This window comes from Lepus europaeus, chromosome 10 (genome assembly GCF_033115175.1).
Source record: "Lepus europaeus isolate LE1 chromosome 10, mLepTim1.pri, whole genome shotgun sequence".
Classification (NCBI taxonomy): Eukaryota; Metazoa; Chordata; class Mammalia; order Lagomorpha; family Leporidae; genus Lepus; species Lepus europaeus.
The window spans coordinates 123,417,462-123,440,531 of record NC_084836.1 but is presented as its reverse complement, the minus strand read 5'-3'; positions in this window follow the sequence as shown (position 1 = coordinate 123,440,531).

The window sequence follows — 23,070 nt, the reverse complement described above, 5'->3', positions numbered from 1 at the left end:
TGGTCGAAGGATCCACACATGCGTCAGGCCAGCAGAGGGGTCTGGAAGGGAGAGGGGAGGTGGCGGGGCCCCCGGATCAGGATCCCAGGGAAAACTGGGAAGGAGACTCACAAACGGATGAGGGCGGGGAGTCAGACACACTCAACTCTGCTTCCAAGGAGAGGACGAAGGACGAAGGGAAGAGGAAGGAAAGGGAGGGGGAGGGGGAGGAGGGAAGAGAAGAGGGGAGAGGAGAGCGAGGGAGAAGGTTGGTGGGGAAGGGAACTCTCGGTGGGCGCCAGCAGGAGTCAGGCGCACACCTGCCCACCCACCGAGACGGCACACCCCCTTGGCACCAGGCACCTGGCAGCCCCGCCCCCGCTCAGCTCTGGGCCTCTCTTCCTGGGGACGTGAGCGCCTGCCAGGGTACCCGAGACTTGGGAGGTCCCTGAGTGAACAGATGGCTCCGTGTTTGCTCTGGGCCTTGCTCCCCGTGCTGTCGCGGGAGAGGGCTCAGTAAACATTTGCTGAGTGGAGCATAATCAATAAGACAACACTGCAACCGGAATAAACACACGGACCTGGCTGAGGACAGAGAGGATTCCAGCGCGAGCCTGGCAAGCAAACATCCAAGGAAACCCGTGCCTCTGCGGGCAGGGCCTCCCGTAGGGTGAGACCCCCGGGCGGGGAGGGGGTGAGGACAGCTGTCCCCACCACAGTCACTCCTGTGCTCAGCTCCAGGCCCCGCGTGAGCGCTCACTCCGCCTGGAGGGAGGCAGCAGCCCTCTCGCCAAGGCAGCGGGTGCTCTCGGGAGGGGCCCTGCTGTCCCAGGGTGCTCTCGGGAGGGCCCCCACCTGCCGTGGCTCCAGACCAGGCTCGGAGAAGCCTTCCCTTCTCCCTCTGTTCGCCCCCAGTGAGACCGCAAGCCCCTTCTGTGGTGCCGAGAGGGTGTCTTCCACACGTCCCTCTCCAAGGCCATGCGGCAGGCCCAGGCCACCATTCAGCTCCCGGCAATGTCTCCAGTCCTTTCCACCCCACCCCCCAGGCAAACCCAGTGACCATGCAGGGTGCACAGAGCAAACTCCGCCCACCTCCTCCTGGCAGGCCTCCCTGATCTGTCTCCAGCTGCAGCCAGTTCAGCCCCCAAGGCGCCCCCTCCCTGTCTCTCCAGACTGCAGCTGTGTGGCTCCGTGTCCTGGATGATGACCCCTGACCCGGTCGCAGTCGCAGGGGAGCCTGGCACTCACCTGCTCCCAATACACGCAGGGTGGCCCTTCCTCCTCTGCGTCCCAGCCTCCCCTCCAAGTCCTGGCTGTGCTGGCAGACAGGCCCCGCCTCCCCACACTTCCCCAGCCTCACGGCCCCTCCCAGAGCTGGAATGAGGTGTGGGCTCCACCATCCAGAGCGAAAAACCCACAGAGACCCTCGTGGTGGGTTCCTATAGGACCAACAGTCCCTAAATGCAAGTCTATCAAACTTCGGCTTTTTAAAATGTCTGTGTGCCTTTATCTGAGGGCAGAAGGACAGAGATGAGACAGACAGCGAGCTTCCCCGTAGCCAGTTCACTGCCCCGGTGCCTCAGGCCGAAGCTGGGAGCTGGAAACTCCATCTGGATCTCCCACACACACGGCTGGCAGGGACCCAGCTGCCTGAACCGTCACCTGCTGCCTCCCAGTGTGCCCGTCAGCAGGAAGCTAGAGCTGGACTGGAGCCATGACTCGAACTCAGGCCCTGAGATATGGGACGGAGGCATTCCAGCGGGCGTCCCAGCAGGTGCACCAAAGCCCGTCCCAGGCTTGCGGGGCTGCCACAGGACTTTGTGAGATAACAAACACTGGCCCCTCCTAAGTGTGGGAAGACTTTGTGTCCAGTATGCGGTCAGGCATCCCAGGAAGCATGCAGCATCGCTATGTCCTTTCCACAGATGAGATGCATAGAGAGGGCAGGCAGCTTGCCAGCTTGCCTGAGGTCACACAGCCCGCGGATGACCAGGCAGACTGGAGGGCTGAGCGTTCCAGGCCACACCGGACCACTGCGGCAGAGTGTGTTGTATAAACAGCAGCTGTGGGGACAATGGTGGCAGAGGACGGCGACAGGTTTGGCCCTGGCCAGCGGCCACCTCACCAGGGTCTGGTCTTGGCTGTCCCCAGTACTCCCAGCCTTGTTTTACTGGGAATAAATTAGCATCCAAGTTTCTAAGGACCACTCCAGCCAGCCTCGGTCCCCAGAGCCTTTTTTGGGGGGAGGCAGGCATCTCTCAGTGGACGAGCGTCCTCTGATGCCGCCCAGTGCGCCGCCGGTGGATGCAGGACACAAGGGTGGTTGCGGCCATGGGGGTGTGGCTCTCCCCACCCCGCCCTGGCTTCAGCAGTGCCTGCTGTCCCTGGACAGCCCAGTTTGGCCATTCCCCAGGTGTGGCATTGGGGAGCAGGTCCCAACCCCGCCCCCCAATCTGAGTGCAGCTGGTTTCCTCTAAGACCCCAGGCACACGTTGTGTGCGGGGCGGGGGGCGGGGACCTCTTTTTCCTAAGGAAGACATGGACGGCTCAGCTGGGGGCTGCCACCTGCGGCAGCCTGAGGTGGGTCTGAGCCGCCTCTGAACTTGCAGGTGTGAGAAGTTTCCGTTATTTGCTTGAAACACAATGAAGCCTTAGTTGAAATGCTGCCCAGGGCGACACCTGTATGGGGGTGCAAGGCAAAACCACCGGGGAGGCGTGTGAGAGCTCCTGGCTCAGATCCGAGAACACAAGCTCTCCAGGAGGCGGTCGGCCCTCAGGCCGCCCCTGGGACCACAGAGCTCCAGGCAGAGAAGGGGGGACCTTTGGGAGACTCTGGGGTGGGCGCTGCAGGCAGCCCGTGGATGAGAGCCCCGAGGCCTGGCTCTGCATGTACGTACGTGACCTGGGGCTGCCTCCCACCCCACAGCCTCATCCTCAGCCCACAGGGGCTCCTCTTCTCGGGGCAGGAAGCAGCTCTCCCAGGAGGGACGGCCGGGGGCTGCACCTGCTTCTTCTATTGGAATCCCAGGAAGCCAGGGCTGGCTCCCCGCAGGACTGCCCGGCTGCAGGAGCTCAGGTGGAGCCCGTGACTTCCCCACTGGCCCACAGTTCTGCACAACCACGGGAGCAGGAGCATCGGTGAGTCGTGGCTTTGCGGCTCCTGCTCCCTCTCTCCCCATCCCTTGCTCCTCTGCACCGGGAGGGCTCCACAGGACAGGCAGAGCCCAGCGGCTCCATGCACCCTCCCCCCGCCCCGGGGCTGCGGTGAGAACCCAGGGCGACCCGCACAGAGGCCGGCGGCTCTGTCTGAGGCCACGTCCCTCTCCCAGGCAGCACTGACAAATTATTGATCACATCCAGGATGTGTTGCTTTTACTGATTTGAGTCTCATGGTTCACTCCCTCATCCTTCCATCCAATATTTATGGGCTGCCTGCTATTAGCCCGGCTCTGCTGCCCGGCACGGCTCCTCTCTGCAGCTCCTGTGCCTTGACCTCTGCAGGGTGGCGCATGGGGATGGGCGAGGTTTTTTATTTGTTTTTTGTTTTTGGCGTATGTAGAAATGGCAAGCATACAACACACAAACACAGTAAATATTTTTGAACAGAAAAGCAAATTTATAAAATGCTGAAAGTAATTATAGCCGATGGTGGAACAAGAGGCAACGTTTGCCTATTTACGTCTTGCCCCGCCAAGTTTCTTCAATGAAATTCCTTATCTCCACCACGAAGAGAACGAAGGGTTTAACACGCGGCGAGGACGGCATTGTGCGACTGGATCGGGCTTCGTCATCAGCGCAGCTAATTTTTCGCAGCATCTGAGCCGCAAAGCGTGGGACGCCGAGTCCATTTCTGACGCAGCCCCGGCACCGGTTCCTTTTATGTCCCAGACAAGCGTATCTGATGAAACTCGAAGAAACCCTGGCTTTATGCTCCTTTGCCCAGCGTATCCTTGTGGGGCCCAATTTTCTTCAAAACTGAGAAAAAAAATGCCACAAAAAAACAGGACTATTCAAAAAGAAAGAAACTGGCTACATCTGAAAGGTTGTGTACCTGATACATAGTTACTGGAAGTATTAAAAATAAGGGAAATGGCTCATAAAAGAGGCAAAACTTCCTGAAATTCTCTGCAGGAAGAGAAAGAGAGAAAAAGACAAATAAAGGATACAAAGGCAAGGACATCTCAGACTCCGCGCTTTCTGTCCCAGAGGGAATACTCAGGACGTGACGACCCTGAAATTCCAGGTCACACACCCCTGGGTTGGGGGTGGGACTCCTGCGTCTCTCCCCTCTCCACGCTGGCCCGCGTGCTGGGGGTTCAGCACCCACATTCCACCAGTGGTAATGACCTGGCCTGGGTCGGGTGGGATGGCCGTGAGGAGCACCTGCTGGCCGGGCGTGCTGGGTGTGTCCCGCAGCTGTGAGGCCGTGGGGTGCACAGAGCAGGACTGCGCCGTCCACCAAGGACACCGAGTCACAGAGGCCCAGCCACGCCCCCCGGGGGAGGAGGGATGGCCAGCGCGGTGTGACTGACGTGGCCGTCGGCCACCTGCACCGGGAAGGCGTTCCTGTGCCATCAGGCGGTCTTTGGAAGCAGCAAAGCATTCACTCCTCCTACAGCTACACAGTAATTTCATTAAACCAAACCTTTATTGATATCGGGGTCATTATTTCTGGCAGCCATAAAGGAAATTGAAAGTGTGCGCTGTGCTTAGACCGTGCGGCACAGCCGGCGGGTGCCGTGTCTGAGCTGCGCTGTGCCGCTGGATCAGAATGGGATCCCACGACAGGAAAGGGAGGGCCCTCTGCCCGTTCACCGCCTCTGTCCCCTCACAGCGTGTAGAGAACTCAGCGTACGCAATCAAGTAAGAAACCGTCATCGCCGTCGTGCTATTACTAGGAAAGAGCAGATCCAATCTCTCTGGAGATGACGCTGTCCACTAGAAAGGCCAAAGAAGCCAACCAGAGCACACAAACGGCGCTCTCGTGTTGGACAGACGAGTTCTCACTGAGTGTGGAAGAAGGAACGCACGCTGCTCCACAAAGCTCCAGATGTTTCCTGCCAGAGAAACCACGCGTGGACTGCAAACGTTTTTGGACCAGAATAAACGTGCCGTTCAGTGTCGCATTATTTGACCTGCCTGAAGACGATCCATGGATGCTAACGGCTAGGAAACCTTTGCAGAGGCAGCCTGGGAGCCAGATAGGCGGTGTTTGAAATGATAAAGTTAGGGATGTTACAGTCACAAGGTGGCGAGTTAGCAAAGGATCCAGTTCCAACGCGGATCGAGGCCTCTGCCGATGACGCACTGTGGCTGGACCCCGTCTGCTGTATTCGTGCCTTCAGGTTCACACACCCAAGCAAAGCAAAGCAAAACAAAGCCAGCGCCGAAAAACCAACACCAAGGGCCTCCACCTCCAACCTGACGCACGCTAGTGTTAGAAAGGAAACCAAAAAGAAAGACGCGTGCCAGCCCATGTCCGGAGAACACCTTTCTGAACTTATCAGCAAAGCCGGCATCACCTTATTTAATTATAGACAAACTGTATACGCTGTAGAAGGTGGGAGATACCCCACCTACTTGGTAAAAATAAAATGCCTTCTAAGACAGAAAACGTCGGTCTCTTTGTACATAATTTACTGGACCCCAGGGAGGCTGGCAGGAGTAACGAGGAAAACCAACGCCCAGGGAGGAGGCGCAGTGGCCGTGGAAGGGCGGTGCCGAGTCCCACACTGACAGCAGAAGTGCAGGTTTAACAGCCGCTGAGCGCAGGTCGGAGACCACGCTTCCCAGAGTCGAAATCCTGGCATGAAAAGCCCCGGATGCATGCCGGGTGCCGGTCAGAACCGGCAGAATGTTCTGGAAGCCACTCTGGCAAGGGGATGTATGGGGCTCTACGGCGCTGCTTGGCTTCCAGCCCAGCCCAGTCCCAGGGTTTGGTGTTTGCCCGTTTTTTGGCTTGGGTGACTGTCACGGCCTTTGCTCTGCCCTGAGCCCGATCCTGGGCGAATTTCACGGAACCCTGGTGAAACCCCGGGCAGCTGGATTGAGGAGGGGACGGCGGGCGGTCCTGTGGGCTGGTTCTCCGTCAGGCCTGCCTGCAGCCGGGGTGGGGACGAGCGCTCTGCTCCTCTGGGTGCCTACCCAGACCGGTGCCCACAAATGGCCACGGTTTCACTGCTTCTAAAGGAGAAATTGGGTGTGAGCCAAGCAGCTGAGAGCCATAAAATGTCGACAGCACAGCGAAGGCTGCAGAACTTTTGAATTATGTATCTGCAAGCGAGAAAAGCACCTTCAGTTCTGTGAGAAGTCAGAAAAGCGAAGAGCTGCGAGTTCGCAGGCAGGAAGCCCAGCGGAGCGCCGGGCGGGGCGGGCGCTGCCAGCCGCGCTGCTTTTGCTGGCATGCTTTTAAAAATTGACACATATGATACGTGCGCATGGACACACACACATGTGCACAGTCTCACATATCCACACCACACACGTGCATGAACACTCACGTGTACACACTCACACATGCACAGTGCCATGCATGCATTTATACATTCACACATACTCTCACACACAATACATACGTGTGTGTGTGCTCTCATACATCCACACCACACACGTGCATGCACACTCCCATGTACACACTCACACATGCACAGTGTCACACACCATGCATACACTTACGCATCCACACAGATACTCACACAAATATACACACGTGCACACTCCCATACATCCACACACATACATGAACACACATGCACATCACATTCACACAATACTCTCACCCAAAATACACACATGTACACACACTCATACGTGCACGCCCCACGCGTGCATGCACTCACACATGCAGTGCCATGCATGCACGTACACATTCACACAAGTACTCTCACACACAAGTACATATGTGTCACTCACACACCCACATCACACACGTGTGCATGTACACACATGTACACACTCACACACGCACACGGTCATGTACACACACACATTCACACAATACTCTCACATAGAAATATACACATGTGCACACTCTCATACATGCAACCACACACGTGTGCTTGCACACTCCCATGTACACTCTTACACACACACTCTCAGACACATCCGTGTCACCAGAATGGGATACCCTGCCCCGTAGCACCTCCAAGCCAAGGTCCCACTCCTGGGCAGCCGGGGACGAAGGGCCGGCTCACTGCGGCTCTGTCCTTCCTGTCCCTCCGCGGGTGGTTTCCTTCCGTGAGTCTGAAGGGGGGCAGTTCTGAAGGATCCCTGAGCCGACAGCACCAGGCAGGTGTCAGTGACCTCGGCCTCACTGGGTGAGACGCACTCGGTCATTTCCATAAATGCTCGTGTTGGACAGGACCGAAGCGACAGCCCTCTCGGGTTCTCCCGTCCACACCCATTCTGCCTGTGTGTGCAGCAGGCCCAGCCCCAGGCGTGCCCGTGTGTGCCCCAGGCGTGTTCGTGTGCAGCAGGCCCAGCCCCAGGCGTGCCCGTGTGTGCCCCAGGCGTGTTCATGTGCAGCAGGCCCAGCCCCAGGCGTGCCTGTGTGTGCAGCAGGCGTGCCCATGTGTGCAGCAGGCCGAGGCCCAGGCGTGCCCGTGTGTGCCCCAGGCGTGTTCGTGTGCAGCAGGCCCAGCCCCAGGCGTGCCCGTGTGTGCCCCAGGCGTGCCCGTGTGTGCAGCAGGCCCAGCCCCAGGTGTGCCCGTGTGTGCAGCAGGTGTGCCCGTGTGTGCAGCAGGAGTGCCCGTGTGTGCAGCAGGCCGAGGCCCAGGCATGCCCGTGTGTGCCCCAGGCGTGCCCATGTGTGCAGCAGGCCCAGCCCCAGGTGTGCCCGTGTGTGCAGCAGGTGTGCCCGTGTGTGCAGCAGGAGTGCCCGTGTGTGCAGCAGGCCGAGGCCCAGGCGTGCCCGTGTGTGCCCCAGGCGTGCCCATGTGTGCAGCAGGCCCAGCCCCAGGTGTGCCCGTGTGTGCAGCAGGTGTGCCCGTGTGTGCAGCAGGTGTGCCCGTGTGTGCAGCAGGCCGAGGCCCAGGCGTGCCCGTGTGTGCCCCAGGCATGCCCGTGTGTGCAGCAGGCCCAACCCCAGGCGTGCCCGTGTGTGCAGCAGGTGTGCCCGTGTGTGCCCCAGGCGTGCCTGTGTGTGCAGCAGGCCGAGGCCCAGGCGTGCCCGTGTGTGCAGCAGGTGTGCCCGTGTGTGCCCCAGGCGTGCCCGTGTGTGCAGCAGGCCCAACCCCAGGTGTGCCCGTGTGTGCAGCAGGTGTGCCCGTGTGTGCAGCAGGAGTGCCCGTGTGTGCAGCAGGCCGAGGCCCAGGCATGCCCGTGTGTGCCCCAGGCGTGCCCGTGTGTGCAGCAGGCCCAGCCCCAGGTGTGCCCGTGTGTGCAGCAGGTGTGCCCGTGTGTGCCCCAGGCGTGCCTGTGTGTGCAGCAGGCCGAGGCCCAGGCGTGCCCGTGTGTGCCCCAGGCGTGCCCGTGTGTGCAGCAGGCCCAGCCCCAGGTGTGCCCGTGTGTGCAGCAGGTGTGCCCGTGTGTGCAGCAGGCCGAGGCCCAGGCGTGCCCGTGTGTGCCCCAGGCGTGCCCATGTGTGCAGCAGGCCCAGCCCCAGGTGTGCCCGTGTGTGCCCCAGGCGTGCCCGTGTGTGCCCCAGGCGTGTTCGTGTGCAGCAGGCCCAGCCCCAGGTGTGCCCGTGTGTGCAGCAGGTGTGCCTGTGTGTGCAGCAGGCCGAGGCCCAGGCGTGCCCGTGTGTGCCCCAGGCGTGCCCGTGTGTGCAGCAGGTGTGCCCGTGTGTGCCCCAGGTGTGCCCGTGTGTGCAGCAGGCCCAGCCCCAGGTGTGCCCGTGTGTGCAACAGGCCCAGCCCCAGGTGTGCCCGTGTGTGCAACAGGCCCAGCCCCAGGCGTGCCCTTGTGTACAGCAGGCCGAGGCCCAGGTGTGCCCGTGAATACAGCAGGCCCAGCCCCAGGTGTGCCCGTGTGTGCAGCAGGCCCAGCCCCAGGCGTGCCCGTGTGTGCAGCAGGCCCAGCCCCAGGCGTGTCCATGTGTGCAGCATGTGTGGTTCACGTGTCATCCTCCAGGGCCCGGCCTTGCTTGTGCCCCAGAGCTCCCATCTTTAGCGATGGAGCTGATTGTCAGACTGGATGTTGCTCCCAGAAACGGGCAAAGGGAGCCGTCGGGCTGCCACCTCCGCTCAGGCCGAGCTGAGACAGCTGGATCGAGACCCTGCAGGGCGGGGCTGGGGGCCCAGAGCCAGCCTGGGGCTAGCGAGGGGCAGGATGGGGGCCGAGGAGAGGCGCGGGGGCACCTGCAGCAGAGGCGGGGACAGGACGGAACGGAGCCCTGGCTGGAAGGCTGTGGCGCAGACTGGAAGGGGCTTACTTGGAAACTCATTTTTGGCTCATGAACTCCGCCCTTGACCCTGGCTCAGGACGCCTCTCCAGGGGCCACTGTGGGACTCAGCTTTGTGGGGCCTGCGGACGCCTGTGCTGTTTCTGCTCGTGCTCCAGGCAGGGAGCCCACAGGGACCGAGGCCCCCGAGCCACAGGTGCCGGCCCCACTCCCACTCCACGGAGGCGTCCTGGACCAGGGTGGGCAGCTGTGTTTGGAAGTCTCGCCTGACTCCCCCGGGCTGAGCAGTGGCGAGAGCACCAGCTGGCCGGCGCAGCCTTGAGCGGTTACTGTGGATCCTTTTACAGAGAAGTTGTGCTGGACTCTGGGGGCACCATCAACCCAGGAGGACACGCCCAGGACGGGGTCAGGCACTCCCCTGCCGCTGTGATTGCCATTGGGCCAGCCTGAGAGCTGGAGTTAGGAGTGAGTTAGGGCCAGCTGGCGGTGAGCTGGGGTCCTGGCTCCTGGCTGGTGCTTGCATGGGCACAGGTGCCCTGCTCTGTCCCCCTTGCATATGGGCTCCCTGGAGCTCTAGGGACGCAGGGGGCTCAGGCCTGACAAAGTTGCAGGAACAGAGGCTGGCTGAGGCCCCGAGGACTTAACGGTGATGGGGACGAGAGCAGGTGCGTGTTGGGGACACTCTCCCCCTCCCTAATAGCTCTAGGCGTGGAAAGGTGTCTGCATAGCCCTGAGGGCTGAACCATTCTGCGATAACTGAAGGACATCCTGCGGTTAAGATAACATGTGCCTGCTTGCGATAACTATGTCCTGCCACCTGACCTTCAACCCTGAACAGATCCTGAGACAGCTCCTCTTTCCCACCCCCCACTGCTTCCCCTAAGAAGTATACAAACCCCTGTGCAAAAAATAAACTTTGCAGCTTGATCAGAACTCTTGTCTGGCTGCCTTCCTTGTGTCTCCCATCCCTTTCATTCCTCCTTCTAGGTGCTTGGCCCTAGTTGACGTCCCACGGGACGGGACAGGTGCCCTCCTACATGTTTCCCTGTGCACTGGCCTGGCGATCCCAGGCCATCTCCATGACAAGGCAAGGACAGAGCAAGGACACAGGGACAGAAAGCAGCCAGCGGCGTCCTGCCGGGGCCAGGGCTGATGGCATTGCCCCAACCTTCGGGGTTGCAGAGCCCACCAAGTGCTGGACTTGGTGGATTCTGAGGGGCCCATCCCAGCCCTTCCGCCCGGGAGCCAACCCCAGCTTCAGAGCCGCCGCGTTCTCCCGTCCCGTGCCACTCCCTGCCATCCTCGCTGGGCCAGGACCCACTGCACCTGCACCCTGGGTGGGTGGAGAGACAGTGAAAGCCCAGGCAGAGCCAATGGAGAAGTCGCCCCCGTCCCCCAGCCCAGCCCTGCCCAGTGCCGCCTGTGCCGGCCCGGGAGAAGCCTGGTGGACGCTCTCTGGGCCGCGTGAGGCTCTGCTGATGGGAAGGGAATGGCGGACTTGGGCTGTTAGCAGTTGTGCCGAAAATCTCAGGGCTGGCCCTGCTTTGTGCCCAACAGGTAGGGAAAACCGGCCGCACAGAGCCTGCTCCAACCACCAGAGGGGAGAAAGCCAGCTGCTGTGGGGCCGGCGCCGTGGAGCAGTAGGTTACTCCTCCGCCTGCGGCACCGGCATCCCATACGGGCGCCAGTTCTAGTCCAGGCTGCCCCTCTTCCAATCCATTCTCAGCAGTGGAGGACGGCCCAAGTGCTTGGGCCCCTGTACCCGCAAGGGAGACTGGGAGGAAGCTCCTGGCTCCTGGCTTCGGATCGGCTCAGCTCTGGCCATTGTGGCCATTTGGGGAGTGAACCAACGGATGGAAGACCTCTCTCTCTGCCTCTCCCTCTCACTGTCTGTAACTCTACCTGTCAAATAAATAAATAAATAATCTTAAAAAAAGAAAGAAAATCAACTACTATTGGGAGAAAAAGCCGGGCAGAGGGCTGCACACAGTGGCGAGCAGGCGGGCGCCCTCTGGGGGGTGACAGGGAGTAGTGGGGGCTGTGACAGTCTGGAGCAGGCGGTTCTTCGAGACAGCAGCCAGGACGCGGCTGGGCCAGCAGGCGTTCCGTGGAAATCCCAGCACCGTTTTGCCAAACGTGCTACATCTTGTTTATGAGAATTTGGAAACAAACAAATATGCAAAAATATATTTGAAAACTCTCAGCATTATGTTTTTCTTCAAAACACCTCACAGCCAACATGGAGAGGACCCAGCAGATTCACCCTTGAAGGCGAGGCCGCCGCGGCTTTTCCCAGCGAAATCCCATCCGAGCCAATGCACGCGCTTGTCACGTGTGTGACCCTTCCTCTTTTTCTTTTCATATTTGAGCACAAGACAGATACTCTGCTCCTGGCATTAGCAACCGTCTCCACACAGAAATCTCAGTATTTGTACCAACAAATACAAAATAAGAGGAACATAGGTGATAAATCAATATTGTGTGCATCCTCTTCTTTCTGCTCTTTTAATTTTCTTACTTTTCCAAATTAATACACACAGAGATGCACAGGCACACATACGCGCACACACACACATGCACACACATGTGCACACATACACACATGCACACACATGAGCACTACACACATGCACACACATACACACATGTACATGCACACGCATGAGCACCACACATGCACACACACATGAGCACTACACACACAGGGGCATGCATGCACACACAGGCACACACCCTGGCATGAGCAGAGGGGCTGTCGCACTATCAGTGTAAGAACACAGCCTGCATTTCCCGCGATCAGAAAGCATAACCTACTCCACCTGAGATCTATTTGGAGACAAATTCGGAGAGTACACAGGAACACGATACTATTCAAACACCATTATTCTTGCTGTGGGCTGCAGACTCTATTAATGGCTGTTCTATAAACAATAAAACCTACTCACCCGTGAAATTCATTTATGTGAATGCGCTCATTACGGACACATTAAAATAAAGGCAGCGTATGCTGGTGTTTCCTTGTCGGCAGAACAAATATTGGCAGGAAATCCAGCCCCCAGCGGAACGCAGAGCGGCCCCGGGTGCTGAGCGCGCGAGCTCCACTTGATCTTCCCGGGATCTCTTCAGTTTCAGACGGAAACACGTAAGTGACTTCGGGTTTGCTTCTTCCCCGCTGTTCCTGTCCTGCCGAGCCCTGCTAGTCCCTTCAGGGGTGACGTACAGGGCTTGGGGGCCCCAGAGGCAGACCCATCCTCTCCACGTGGCCCTGTGCTGGGATATTGCTTAGAACTGTCACCACGCTCCCGGCTGAGTGCTGCCAACAGGCCACCTTCCACGGCGACGCCCGCTATTTCACACGTCTCAGCTCGTTTCTGGAATTCAAGTCTGTGCTCCTCAGAACCGCTGAGCCCTCCCTGTTTGAATGCAACTCCCTCAACAGCTCAGCCAGCTACAAAATGTGCAATTCACGTCCTCAGATGGGACTCGGACTTCTACACGGGCAGGGGCGGGGGCAGAGAAGTCAGCCAACCCTCCTCCTTCAGAAGTGGAAGGGACAGGGCGCACCCTGTCCCCCTCCCCGCCCCGGAGTCTCTGCGGGAGGATTTGCTATGCTCTTTGTGCAATGCACCTGCCTCGTGGCCTGGCACGGAGAAGGCCTGGTTCTCTCCCACACTTGCCTAAGGACGCAGCCAGTGACATGACCGAACTTGGGGCGTGTGAGAGGAATTGTCCTATGCAGTTTGAAATGGACTCTCGTGGGGCCCAAGCTTAGCCCAATGTTCTCTGACTGCAGAAAGAAGACAGACTCTCACAGGGAGCCACGTGGTTTGTAAAACCCGGTGCAGCTGATGAAGGCTGGCGGACAGACCGGAGAGAATCACGCTGACTCGCGGGTCCCCGGCACCCAGCGTAAAATGGAAGTTTGCTGCCGTCTTTGAGGACCCAGCCGTTATCAGTGGCTTCCCCAAGATCGTGGCTGTCCCCAATGTTGTGTCGCTCTTCTAATTTTACTCCCCACAGGGCCGCCTCCGGGCAGCGGGCACCTGCCTGTCGGGGGCACCGAGTGTCTGTGTTCCTTCACGGTACCTTGCACGGTGCCTGAAAGGTGGGGGCCTCATGTCCTCCAGCTTTGCTCGTCTTATTGGGATCTTGTTGGCCACTCTTCCTTCCCAGACATCCATGGATCAGCACGGACTGGAACAGCATGCTGGCTCTCATTTCTCTAGCGGTGTCAGGTTGAAAAGAATTAATATCTCCCCAGTGTTTGGACTTCTGCGATGTGAATGGACTCTCCTGCATTTACTTAGAACTCTGATTTCTTTGCGGTTTCCCGGCGTTGCTGCAGGCAGGTCCTGCACCGATGTTTAAACTCAGTCGGCTGTTTCTTGGTGCTTGGGAAATGGCGTTGGATTTCATTTCATCATTGCCGGAACATAGAGAAGCAATGGACTCTTGTACATCGACCTGATGTCCCGCCACTTCGCTATAACCACTCATTAGCTTTGTGAGCTTCTCAGACCGTTGGCATCTTCCGTGTAGGCGCTCACGGAACATGCAGACAAACATGGGATTTCTTATGCTTCCTTCCGGTCTCTCTGTGTGTTTCCTTTCCTAGTCTGGAGGCACTAGCTAGGGCTTCCCGCCTGAGGTGGAGCCAAGGGCGGGCAAAGGAGACGTCCGGATCCCACTTCCAGCTCTAGGAGAAAACATGCAGTTTTCCGTCCTAAGTGGAACGCCAGTCGTGGGGCGCTTCTACCCGGCTGAGGGTTTCCCTGGACGCCCAGCCTGTGGAGCTTCTCCTGACGTGGGCGCAGGACTTGTCCCGCGATTGTCCTGCGTCTGGTGGTGTGGTCGGGTGATTTTCCTTCCCCAGCTGTCATGTCCGGCCTCCGTGGAGTCCTCACCTGGCGCGGCAGCCTGGCCGTCTGGAATGAATGGACCCCACCTGGCTGTCCTGTGCACTTGTTCGCCTGCGTTGTTGGGTCTGTTTTGCCAGTGCTGCATGGAAGGTTTTTGGCAACTTTCTTCATAAGATGTTACTTTGCATGTTTCCCTTCTGCTCATGTGTTTTAGCGGATTTGGCAATCGCTGGCTCTGGCCTGGTAGGATGAGCTAGAGACTCGATTGCTCTGCTCTGATTCCTGGAAGAAAAGGCAGAGAGCTTGCAGCAGGTGCTCTGGGGCGCTCCGTGAATTCGCTGCTGGAGCCAGCCGCTTTCCCTTGCTCCTGCGCAAGGTTGACCCAGACCCTCGCTGATGACCTACTTCTCCCGAGTAGGCTTTGGTTTCTCTGTCTTTCAAGCAATCAGTTTTTTCCTTCTAGGATATCAAGTTTGTAGGCACAGAATAGTAATCTTCCTTAGTGACCATTGGATCGTTGTGCCCAGGTGGTCTGGTCAGGATGTGCGCACCCTGCATCGGGGGGCTGGGTCTGAGCCTGGTCTGGTCACTGCTCGACTCCGGCTTCTGCTACCGCACAGCCCAAGAGGCAGCAGGTGAAGGCTGAGGTAGCCGGGTCCCTGCCACCCCGAGCAAGACCTGGACGGAGCTCCCAGCTCCCGGCTGCTGCCGGGCCCAGTGCTGGCTGTCACTGGCATCTGGGGAGTGAACCAATGGGTGGGGGAGCGCTGTCTTCTCTCTCCTCTGGCTTTCTCCCTGTCCGTCTCCAGTATTGGAAATGTGCGCCTGTGACTTTATTTCCTGGTCACAGCCGGAGGCTTAGCCGGCTTCGTCGTCTCTGTCTGTGCTGTGCTGAGCGGCGTCGGAAGAACGGAATCCACTTCTCTCGGCTCTGGGTCGCCCCCGGTCCGGGGCCAGCAGATTTGGTGTCCGTGCGGGCTGCCTTCTGGCTCCCAGATGCCACCTTCCCGCGGTCCTCATGTCCTGGAGGAGGCCAAGGCGCTCCCTGGGGTCTCTCCCATTCCGGTTGGCTGTGCCCTCACCACCGAGCCCTCCCAAAGCCCCGCCCCCTCAGGGTTCAGGAGCTCCAGGGTCCACACAAGCTCCCTCCGCTCCTGCTCTTGTCTATGGATTTCCCTCCAACATTGATCACTTTTGTGTCTTCTGTCGGTCTGGGGTGAACTTGGCCTTCTCCCTCCGCAGGACACGTCGCCACTTCAGGGCTTTTTCTTTTCCATATAACATTTTCTATTTTAATTCTTAATTCATTTTTAACAGATTCAATGTGCTTTGTAGATAAAATTCTAATAACATAATGATACTCCCTTCCTCTCTCCCTCTCTCTCCCTCCCACCCTTCTCCCTTCTCTCTTTCTCTCTTTTTTGGTTTTTGAGATAATATATTTTCAATTTACGTTACACTAAAAAGGTTTAATACTTCACCGAATAAGAAGCTTAACAAGTAAAAAGCAAAAAGACTTTAGTTTAGCGGGAATAAAGACAATAACTATAAACAATAATTGAGTAAAAAAATGACCACTTCATCCATATACCATAATTTTTTTTTATTTTTTTATTTATTTTATGTTATTTTATTTTTTTGACAGGCAGAGTGGACAGTGAGAGAGAGAGACAGAGAGAAAGGTCTTCCTTTGCCGTTGGTTCACCCTCCAATGGCCGCTGCAGCTGGCGCATCTCGCTGATCTGAAGCCAGGAGCCAGGTGCTTCTCCTGGTCTCCCATGCAGGTGCAGGGCCCAAGGACCTGGGCCATCCTCCACTGCTGGCCTGGAAGAGAAGCAACCGGGACAGAATCCGGCGCCCCGACTGGGACTAGAACCTGGTGTGCCGGCACCGCTAGGTGGAGGATTAGCCTATTGAGCCACGCACCGGCCCATATACCATAAATTTTAAAGTAATCACAGATTATTGAAACTGTAACAATATAACATTCTTAACCATGTCGGTTTCATAAAGGTATAAAAGAAAGTTTAACAAAACTATATTTGCAGCAATGCTGATACATAAACACTTTTCTTTTTTTCTTTTTTAAATTTTAGCTCCACGCCCAGGAGAGCATGTGTGGCGTTTGTCCATCTGCGTCCAGCTGTGTGTGTGCATGTGTGTAAGTGTGTGTGCGGGTGTGTGTGCACCTGCGTGTATGTGTGCCCATGTGTGTAAGTGTGTGTGCACCTGTGTGTATGTATGTGCATGTGTGTGTGCCCATGTGTGTATGTGTGTGCATGCATGTGTGTGTATGCACAAGTGCCTGACTCTCAAATACATAAATCAAATTACAAAAAAAATTGGAGTAAAAGGAAACAGCAGAGGCCGTGGCTGCCCTGCCCCAGGGTCGTCACGGAGTTGGGGACGTTACGGAAGTTCTCCTTCTACATCTAGTTCTTTATAGTCTTGTGGATTTTCTAATTTTTGGAGAGGACATCTAAGGGTTGGGAGAAGTTTCCGGGGGCTCAAGCTGTCAGCACAAAGGAACCTCAGAAGTTATGAATTTAAAAGATGCACATTTGGGGCAGAACTCTGAATCTGTGCGTCATTTTCTCATAACCTGCATTTCCCCAGGAGCTTCTGGAAGATTCCGTCTACATTCAGCGCCCATGGGAACAGCACAGCAAATGGCCTGGGTCTCTCCCGGGGGCCGCCTGACCTCGGCCGCCCAGCTGCCGGCGTCTGCTCTGCTCTCCGTGGCTTCGGGGCTGGTTTCCCGGCCCCTCCGCTGCTCCACTCCCCGGTGCCCGGACGAAGGCCCTGGGAGGCTGAGCGTGGACCAGACACGCGGCCCCAGCTCGAGCGGCTTTGGGAGCACAGCCACCCCGAGCAGGGGGCAAGGTCTCCGGCCAGGAGAGCGAGTGGCAACTGCCGGCCCCGGCTCAGCGCCACGTGGTTTCATTAACGGCGCTCATGGTCTGTCCCCCGTGGGAGAGGGGGAACAGGGATTGGCCGGGCCTTGGTTGTGTGGCAGCCACGGTTTGCTGTGGCTTGTTTTGTGCCAGGCGCCACAGCGCTGCTCAACACACAGACCAATCTGAAGTCGATACAGGGCTCTTGTGTGATGCTGATGTTCTGTGTGGGAAGTTGGTGATAAAAATGACAGAGGCGGCCGGCACCACGGCTCAACAGGCTAATCCTCCGCCTGCGGCGCCGGCACACCGGGTTCTAGTCCCAATCGGGGTGCCGGATTCTGTCCCGGTTGCCCCTCTTCCAGGCCAGCTCTCTGCTATGGCCCGGGAAGGCAGTGGAGGATGGCCCAAGTCCTTGGGCCCTGCACCTGCATGGGAGACCAAGAGAAGCACCTGGCTCCTGGCTTCGGATCAGCACAGTGCGCCGGCCGCAGCGGCCATTGGAGGGTGAACCAACGGCAAAGGAAAACCTTTCTCTCTGTCTCTCTTTCTCACTGTCCACTCTGCCTGTCAAAAAAGAAAATGACAGAGGCGCCTGGGTGATAAATGGCACAGCTGGATGTGGGGTTTGCACACTCTTTCTACGCTCGCGCCGCCCGGCGGCCTCCGTGAGTTGAATCTACTCTTGGAGGCTCCTGGGGGGCAGAGGGGAAGAATCAATGTTGAGATCTGGGTGCTGGGCTGCAAGGGCGCGGAGCTCGGAGCTGAGGAAGATCTGGGAGCCGCATTCTCTGGCTTTGAGCTTCTGCATAAAACAGAATAAAAAATCATCATTTATCAAAAAAACCCTGGCTACTGCTTGTAATAAGTTCCTGCACACGCCCCAGACGCAGACCCGGGCCGTGTGCTGTCAGCTCGCTCATTCTCCATGGAGTTTATTTGTATTTGGGTGGCAGGCATTAAAAAAATGTCAGCTCTGTGTACGTTAGTACCCCTCTCTGTTTATCCATGGGCACACGGCCACACTCCCATAAATGCTTGCCCACAAACACACCCGTATTTTCTCCTTCCCAGCCAGTCCCTGTGTTGGTGGCCTGTGTCCCCCCGAGGTGCACCCAGCCAACTCTTCCCGACACGCTGAGGGGAGACCTGGAGGAAGCCCTGGGGTCGTCCCGCTCCTGCAGCTGGTCCTGAGAAATCCCTCTGTGTGGAGCCCGGCGTCTCCCGGGACAGACCCTGGGCCGGGCGTCGTCTGCTGCCTACGGGAGACTCTTCCGGTAACTTCGCCTGGAGGACGCAGCAAAGACGTGGACGTCTGACGGTCACGTGTGAGAGGCTGCCTGACGGATGGGATTTGGAAATGAGGACACAGATGTGCAGGTCAATTTATCCATGATGGCTGAAACCTTGGGAGCCAAAGCTGAGACTCTGTGGACTCTGAAAGCCAGCAGGCGAGGCGCTGGGAAGAGCCCACGTGCGGGTCGGCCGAAGAAGGAGTGGCAATGCCCAAAGAAGGAGCGGCAATGCCCAGAGATTCTGTCCATCGAGATCCCAGCAGAACACAGAGGGTCCCGTCCGGCGGAGCTCACAGAGGGACGATCCACCAAGATGTGGACCTGGCGAGGGGAAGCTGAGCTCCTGCTGGGGAGAGCGGTGGGCACAGGACCCGAGAGCACAGCTGTCCTGGAGACACGGAGCACGAGCCATGGTGTTGTTATTTTAAAAAGATTTTTTTATTTGAAAGTCAGAGTTATGCAGAGCGAGAGCGAGAGCGAGAGCGAGAGAGAGAGAGAGAGAGAGGTCTTCCATCCACCGTTCACTCCCCAGAGCCAGCCCCAGTGCACAATTTAAAAAAAAAAAAGTCATAAAATTGGGGCCAGTGCTTTGGAAGGGCGGGGGAAGCCGCTGCCTGCAGCGCCGGCGTCCCTGTGGGTGCAGGAGTCCCAGCTGCCCCAGCTGATGCACGGAGGCAGAGGAGACTGCCCGAGTGCTTGGCCCTGCCCCTGCATGGGGGACCCGCGCATGCGTTCCCGATTCTTTGCAACCAAATAAGCATTTTTAATTCCACTTTTCCAAGAGCTTTGGAAGGACCCTTAAATTAAGTGTTCTAATCCATGAAATAAGATGTGTTTCTATTTATTTTTGTCTTTCTTAATTTCTTCCAGCAGCGTTTTGTAGGTTTTAACTGTGTAAGTCTTTTCATCTCCTTGGTTAAATCACAAGTATTTTCTCATTTCTGATCCTGCTGTAGATGGGGTTGTTTGTGATTTCCTTTTCAGATTATTCATTGTTTCTGTACGGGAAGACAATTCACTCCGCAGGTCCACCAGTTCTTTTCCGGAATGACTGTCCAAGGGTTTCTTCATACAAGATGGTATCACTGGAAATGATTTCACCTTTTCCCTTTTTAAAGGTTTTATTTATTTATTTATTTGAAAGTCATAACTACAGAGAGGGAGGAACAGAGAGAGAGAGAGAAATCTATGTACTGATGACTTCCCAGACGGCTACGACAGTCAGGACTGAGCCAGTCAAAGCCGGGAGCCAGGAGATCCACCAGGTCCCCCGCGGGGGCGGCAGGATCTCAAACACCTGGGCCATCTCTGCTGCTTTCCCAGGCCACAGCAGAGAGCTGGGTCGGAAGTGGCGCAGCCAGGACCAGAACCAGCGCCCATACGGGATGCCGGCACTGCGGGCGGCGGCTTTAACAGCTACGCCACAGCGCTGACCCCTAATGATCATTTTTATTTCTGTAAAATTGTTTGTAACGTCCCATTTTCTGAGCTTAGCGATTTGAGCCTTCCCTCTTTTTTCGGTGCAGTTTGCTAACTGTGTGCTCGTTTTGTTGATATTCTTCAACGAGCCATTTTGGACTCCCTGATTTTCTCTGTGCCTTTTTCTAGTCTCTCTTGTTTATCTCTGTTAGCTTGCGGTTAGTTTGCTCTTTTTCCAGAGTTAGGGCATCGATGTGAGGTCCTTCCTGCTCTGAGCAGGAGCATGCTCAGCTACGAATTCCCCTGGGGCAGCACGTCTGCTGTGCCCCGGAAGCTTTGGTCATTGTGTCTTCACTGTCATTCATCTCTGAGTCTCTCGCGAGTCCTTCTTGGATCCCGGGGTTGTTTTAGAGTGTGTGCCTTAATTTCACAGATCTGTGAATTTCCCACTTCCTGCTCTGCCATCTTCCTAGGATCCACTGTAATACTTAGTCCATGATACCTGTAAAATTCATCCCAACACATACTTGATATAAAAATTTTAATGCCATGGTTTACCATCTCTCCCTCTCCCTCTCCCTCTCCCTCTCCCTCTCCCTCTCCCTCTCTCTCTCTCCTCTCTCCCTCCCTCTCCCTCCCTCTCCCTCTCCCTCTCTCCCTCTCCCTCTCTCTCCCTCTCCCTCTCTCTCTCCCTCCCTCTCCCTCTCTCTCTCCCTCCCTCTCCCTCTCCCTCTCCCTCTCTCTCTCTCTCTCTCTCTCTCTCTCTCCAGTGAGCATTCTACACTTACACAGCATCTTAATGTGCACTGGCTACATTTCAAGTGCTCAGGGGCCTCATGGGCTGGCGGTGGCCGTGCTGGCCAGTTCAGGGCTTGAGCAGCTGGGTGACTAGTGGTCCCACCTTTGGAGGTGACCGAGCAGGGAGAGTGAGGTCAGGGTTAATGGCTCTGTCTTGGTCACTGCATGCTCGAGGTCCCTCCTGGGCATCCAAGGGAGATGCCAAGCGTGGCACTGGACGGGAGCCCTGTAATGTGTGAGGGACCCAGGCTGGAAAGACCAGGAGTCATCCAGGTGTGAGTGACACTTCCCGTCATGGGCGGGACAGAGAGGGACGCTCTGATGGGGAAAGGCGTAGGGTAGATCTCTGGGAATTTCGACACGTGCAGCGTGTTCTCACCCTGGGTGCCACTGATGCGGGCTGGGTGCTTCCTTTTTTTTAGACAGACATCTTTATTTCAAGCCACAATCCACAATACGTCAATATATGTAGATTTCTCAGGTGAAACATTTACATCATAGTCAGACACATTGGTCTCTGACGGAATCTGGCCTCGAACGCTTTCACTTTTGTACCATGCAACTACTGGGAACGCCACTCTGGCTGAGAACCGTGAAGGTAGCAGAGCGATGTTTTAGCTTCACTACGGCGAATTCCGACCTCGTGGATCTGCCCGGATCCGGCGCCTTCCTGAACCTGCCAGAAACGTTCATGGGTAACTGGCCGCGTGCGTGCTCGCTAACCCTTAAGGGCAGTTTTCAAGAGTCAGATAGACTCCCAAATCTCTACAAATGTGCCGAGAATTTTCACACCCGCTGCGTCCTAATTTTTTTTAAATCCTTTACCAACTCTCCCTGCCCGAGAGTCACGCGTGGCTTCTCCTCCCTCCCTGCCCGAGAGTCACGCGTGGCTTCTCCTCTCTCCCTGCCCGAGAGTCACGTGTGGCTTCTCTCTCCCTGCCCGAGAGTCACGCGTGGCTTCTCCTCCCTCCCTGCCCGAAAGTCACGCGTGGCTTCTCCTCTCTCCCTGCCCGAGAGTCACGCGTGGCTTCTCCTCTCTCCCTGCCCGAGAGTCACGCGTGGCTTCTCCTCCCTCCCTGCCCGAGAGTCACGCGTGGCTTCTCCTCTCTCCCTAGACAAGCTGTTCAGAATCGTGAGTGGACTGGAGACGGACAGTACAGGGCTCAAGCCCTCTGGTCTGGCGGATGCTTCTTGTGCTGGGGCCCATCCTGGGCGTGGCAGGACGCCCAGCACTGGCCTTGGCCTCTGCCACCTGGCGTCAGCAGTGCCTCTCCACCGCCACTCTGACGTGTGACAGCAAAGACAAAACGCGTCCCAGCCTTCGCCAGATGTGCACGAGGGGACAGTCCGACATGACACCAGGGGCACGGGAGCAGCAGTCAGCAGAAGGGACTTGGGGGAGACTCCAGAGGGGCGGAAGCAGGGGGAGCCATCTCGGGGGACCGGAGCCGGGACGGTGCCTGTGGGCAGAGGGGTGATGGCGGCTGGGACTTGAGCTCCAATAAGTGGCACGGAGGGGCGTGCAGGGTGCAGTCTGAGGATCTGGGGACCCGGGCAGCGCGTAAGCTGTGAGCAGCTCTCCGCTGGCGGTGGGAGTGGAGCCGCACGAGTGGCTGTCCTGGCGAGCAGGTGCCACCTTGGCCCTCCTCGGCAGGCAAAGAGGCACTGATCAAAAGACTCGAATAACAAAAACACAAAGGAAGGATTAATATTTTTTGGAAAACACAATGTCATATTTATTCCACTTTCTGCAGCTTATTAAAATCCCTGCTTCAATAATTATAGCCATGCATTGTTAGGGAGGTCTAAACACTGGAGGAACTTATTACTGTCAGAGATGATTATTAAAACTACAAAATTTTGCCTACAGACTAACACAGGCAGAAAAGAAAGTTATTAAATCTCATTTTTAGGAGTCGGCTTGTGTCCTTGGGCTGCGTTCTAAGCAGAGTAGGAAATTGATGCTCCGATGATTTCCCTTCACGGGACTTTTATTAACAGCGTATCTTGTCTCCACCAATTAATCTTTGCAAATTTTACTCCTTGCAGAATGCAGACTGAATGTTGATGGTCTGGTTCTTGTGGTACCTGCAGTGCATAGAAACGTCTCTTGATCTATTACACGTTGTGTGGCTCTCCAAGAAGAGGACCAAACTTTTTTTTTTTCCTTTTTTGGAGTGGAAAAGAGAGAGCATGAGTGAGAGAGAGCTCCCACCCATCCACTTCTTCACTCCACAGATGGCCCCCCAAAGGCCAGGGCTGGGCTAGCGCCAAAGCCTCGGTGGCAGGAACCCAACCCCTTGAGCCCTAACTGCTGCACCCCCAGATTGGCATTAGCAGGAATGGGAGGCCGGATTTAACCACGTACCCCAACACGGGGCGTGAGCCTCTTAACTGGTGCTGAGCCTGCCCCGGGTGGTTAGGCTTTACAACAGTGAAAATTCCATTTCTACAAGTTTGAGAGAAAATGCACTGTTGCCATAGAA